The sequence below is a fragment of the Argopecten irradians genome, chromosome 11 (assembly GCF_041381155.1).
Source record: "Argopecten irradians isolate NY chromosome 11, Ai_NY, whole genome shotgun sequence".
In the NCBI taxonomy this organism is placed as follows: domain Eukaryota; kingdom Metazoa; phylum Mollusca; class Bivalvia; order Pectinida; family Pectinidae; genus Argopecten; species Argopecten irradians.
The window spans coordinates 9703287-9708368 of NC_091144.1; the positions used below are offsets into that span (position 1 = coordinate 9703287).

The 5082-nt window shown below is 36.8% G+C and overlaps 1 long non-coding RNA gene across 1 annotated transcript; it reads left to right on the plus strand.

The window, feature by feature from the left end:
* Window positions 1-662: 662 nt before the first annotated feature.
* LOC138334714 (uncharacterized) lies at window positions 663-2620 on the plus strand. The gene is made up of 2 exons (XR_011210146.1): window positions 663-733; window positions 1118-2620. It is a non-coding gene; the product is annotated as an uncharacterized lncRNA (long non-coding RNA).
* Window positions 2621-5082: the final 2462 nt, after the last annotated feature.

Consider the following 5082-nt stretch of genomic DNA (forward strand, 5'->3'; position numbering starts at 1 on the left):
TTGACTGGATTATCCAATGCTCTCATACCTACACAGGCACCGACTCAAGACACTTCATTAGTCCAAGCAGGAACCGGACGGGGTTTTAATGACTTATATGTCGTGTCAGAGTTTGAACCTATGTGTATAGCCCACCCCCACCAAACACGATGTTTCTATTCAGACTTTTGAAGTGACGGAGGAGATGTGGCCTCCATTGCGTACAGCTTCTAAACTCGGCAATGACAGACATGATTTAACTCTAGATTATCCGAATGTTCCGGTTTATGCATTTAAAACGGAGGCAGACGCCATTCCCTAAGGTATCACGGGCCAATGAACCCCAGCAGTTGTTGTTGTCCAAGCCTATTCAATCGTTTGATTCATACGAGGAGATGAGTAAGCAGCAACTTAGTTCATTGTTTTTAGAGCGACCACATGCTAAACAAGCAATACCACCTACAACACCCGGTGATCATGACACTGCCAGCTCTTACCATGGAGTTAAGCAGGGGTGTGTCTCGCGCCCCCAACCCCAGGTCGGTGATAAGCACAACAGTAATCGTGTAAAGCCAACGAAGTCGATTCAACACTACCCAAGGTCACCTAGTCAAAGGTCAATTTCTACTAGGCATGCATAGCCTGGAGGCCCTACCCATAATTCCTAGCGGTGGGTTAGGGCCTAGGGCCTGGTACACGTCCGATAATGGCGGCCCACATCACCGTAAACAACATGGCGGACGGCAGTAGACAGGTATAGGGATACGATAAAGAAACGTGTTTTCCATGTGTTATATCGGTGACATAGGGAAACTGGCGTGCACATGTTTTCTCCATCATCTATTCTAACAGTACAATGTGTTATTTTAGCATGTCATGTGTGATAATGGTAATTTATGATGGATTTGTAACGCTCTGAAGCATGCTGTCGTTTTATACATTTGACAGTTACCAGTAGGCCAATGGCATGTTCGTAAAGTTAACTTATATGGACGACATAGTGAAACTGGTGGACATATATTTTCTTCATCACCTATTTCACCAGTGCAGTGCGTTAATTTAGCATGTCATGTCGGATATATATGTGCAATATATACATTATTTATATCGCTCTATGTGTTTTGTTTACTTTTGACAGTTACCAGTATGGCATGTTCGGAACGTTAACAATTATGACAGAGTCCATTCTCGGCACCCATCGGCTGTCAAGCTATCGCTATACCAACAGTTTCAAGGTTTTGAACAATTCAATTCCCCATGAAAAAACTAGATCCTTCGAAAGAATTCACCTGGCAGGCCATTCAACGCAAACGTGCTTCGGTTGAAATGTGCTTGTAGTGTGCAGTGTACATGGTCTTGTTAGAATGACCTATAGCTAGGTAACTTTGTGTGATGTTTTGTATTACAATCGATACAAAAGTTCTTGGAAAACTTGTCATTATATCATCAAATTATCATGTGATATGTACATTGACTCCAATTGATTAAGAATTTCATATGAGATTCTTTTTTGATCTGTGATAGTTAACACCTGTTGTGGGAGTTACAAAGATGAGACTCTTGGAGAGTTTTTCGTTACAGTTGTACGTTAAATGTGTCAAGAAAGATTTCCTGATGAACATTGTGAGTAACGATGCTGTATGACATACAGTGTGGGTTGTGGAAATACTTAAGATATTTGATTTATTTCAAGAGTTGTGTGTGTTAGCTTTAGTTGTTTGTTTGAATGAATCATATGCGATTCTTTTTTGATCTGTGATAGTTAACACCTGTTATGGGAGTTACAAAGATGAGACTCTTGGAGAGTTTTTTGTTACAGTTGTACGTTAAATGTGTCAAGAAAGATTTCCTGATGAACATTGTCAGTAACGATGCTGTATGACATACAGTGTGGGTTGTGGAAATACTTAAGATATTTGATTTATTTCAAGAGTTGTGTGTGGTAGTTGTTTGTTTGAATGAAATTTTAATTTATTATTTAAGAATATTTAAAGATTTTCATATTGTTCTCGAACTTGTTTGTTTGAATGAAATTTAAACTGATTATTTTAAAAATATTTAAAGATTTTCATGATGATCTCGTACTTGTTTGTTCGAATGAAATTCAAACTGATTATTTAAAAATATTTAAAGATTTTCATGTTGATATCATTGTCGTGATATTGTTTTAGGCATAATTATGATGTCTTTAATACATATTAATATGGCATTTTTCAGAGTGTGGAAGTTTTTTGTCCAAATAAGATGTGTTCCTGTATGACATATTTGAGTTGTAGATATTCTTTGTAAATTTCACAGTTTTGTGTAACAGGTGATTGTTTGAATGAAATTTAAACCAATAATTTAATATTTTTTTAAAGATTTCCTGATGATCTCATTGCATTGTCATGATGTTGGTTTTGGTATAATCATAATGTCTATAATATAGCATATTTCAGAGTGTGGAAGTTGTTTGTTGAAACTGAATATTTAAGTATTTAAAAATTTTCTGATGATCTCATTGTCATGATGATGCTGCTTAAAGCATAAACGCTCATCATTTTTATGTTTTTCAACACATTTAGTGATGACCACGTAGTTTTGTTTTGTAATATTGAAATCTTTGATGTTTTGTCATAATAAATTGAGAACTTGAAAGATATTCAACTCTTTGTCTTCAATATGGTTCCACACATTTGTAGTCTATAATGCTTGATGTTGAATCAATCTGTTGGTTATATAACAGATCATGGAGAACTTAACTCCAAAATTAACTGTATGGAAATTCTATAGACTGACAGAAGAATAATATGAATACATATATTTTAAGGAGCAATACAAAACACCTCTGTAATGCAATCTTTTTTCTTTTTTAAATTTGAAACACTATCTGGAAAAGAGTCTCTAAACCTGTCTCTCAAAGTATCAATAAATCAATACCCTTAACACTTTTGAATTTGGTGTATATCCAGTGGGGCTCATTATCGGCCTTGGACGCTGCTTCAGTTTCTTTGGAGTACATTTCTTTGCATTAACAGCATAGGTATGCAGATTCAGATGTTGAAAACTTGCACATCTTTCAGTAGCTTTGCAATAGCTATGGTCAAATGCCTGCAACAAAAATATAGGTTCTATAATGTCATAATACGTTTTGGGTATGGAAGATTGTGTATAACTTGTCAAAACAGGCCACCATTTAATCCGGATCCCTCTCTATTCCAGCATAATTGTATGGTATTGATTCACTTGAATAATCCTGGCTATTCCAGCTTTATACATTTGTATGCTGATCACAGTGACATTTGATTTAGATAAATTACTCTGTATACTGTATGTGTAACTTCACTCATTATCATGGTCAGCTGACACGTGATAACATTGTATGTCAACATGTATTTCAAAATAATCCTGAATTAAATGTAATTCACAACTTTCTTATAGTAAATCTTTAGCATAAAATTTGTAACAGGAGAGGAGAAAATGCCACACCGGGATTCGAACCCGGGACCCTCCAAATACTAGCCAAGTGCTCTACGGACTGATCATGAGCTACCTGGTCACCGTTGATCAACTCAGTCCAATCCCGCTACAAATTATTAGCCTGTGCAATGTATCTCTTGACTGTTATTTTACACAAAAATGATCAAAATTACCAAGTACACTCATTGATAGAACTATAAAATAACCCCTGGTGATACATGTTTCTACATGTACGTACACATACATGTACCCGTAGATGTTGATAATAAATTACCTATGACATTTTCCCAAAATCAATGTGTTGTCTTTTGCTTAAGCACTACATAATCAGAAGTACATATAAGAAAATGAAATGGTTACCAGCATGGCATATTATAGATCTGAATTTTATATAAGGGAAAGGGTGATACATTAATGTAATTGTAATGTGTATAATGACAACAGCTAGGTTCCCTTGGAATTGAACCAAGTACCCTCATGGATAGAACCACCAGAACCTCTAATAGTATCATTATACACTTATAAGAAACGATTTGCATAACTTGACTCTGTCATAATTGTTAACGTTCCGAACATGCCATACTGGTAACTGTCAAAAGTAAACAAAACACATAGAGCGATATAAATAATGTATATATTGCACATATATATCCGACATGACATGCTAAATTAACGCACTGCACTGGTGAAATAGGTGATGAAGAAAATATATGTCCACCAGTTTCACTATGTCGTCCATATAAGTTAACTTTACGAACATGCCATTGGGCCTACTGGTAACTGTCAAATGTATAAAACGACAGCATGCTTCAGAGCGTTACAAATCCATCATAAATTACCATTATCACACATGACATGCTAAAATAACACATTGTACTGTTAGAATAGATGATGGAGAAAACATGTGCACGCCAGTTTCCCTATGTCACCGATATAACACATGGAAAACACGTTTCTTTATCGTATCCCTATACCTGTCTACTGCCGTCCGCCATGTTGTTTACGGTGATGTGGGCCGCCATTATCGGACGTGTACCAGGCCCTAACCCACCGCTAGGAATTATGGGTAGGGCCTCCAGACTACTAGGTATGCATCAAGGTCACCAAACTATAGGTCAGTAAGGTCCCATGTATCATCATATTAAATATTTTTTGTTTGTGTTTTGATTGATTAACGTCCTATTGACAGCCATGTTAGGACAGTCTCCCATGTATCTGATGTGTTGAATGTATGGAGTGCGAAGTGCATGTTTTGGGAGACTGCGGTATATTTATGTTGTGCCTTCTTGTAAAAAGTGCTATATCACTGAAGCATGCTGCCAAAGATGTTGTGCCTTCTTGTAAAAAGTGCTATATCACTGAAGCATGCTGCCAAAGATACCAAGCAACACACCCCATTCGGTCACATTATACCGACTAAGAACCAGTCATCCCATTCCTTGTTTGCTGAGCGCTAAGCAGGAGCAAACTACCACTATTATAGACTTCGGTGTGTCTCGGCCAAAAATGTGCTTACTGTCAGGAAAAGTATCATGGATCGTGCTTCGATGTGTCTGCTACTGAGGCACTAGATCATTAGAAGGTTGTTCTGCTGATAAGTTTGTTTGTGTGTTTGTTTGTTTGATTAATTAGCGTCCTATTAAC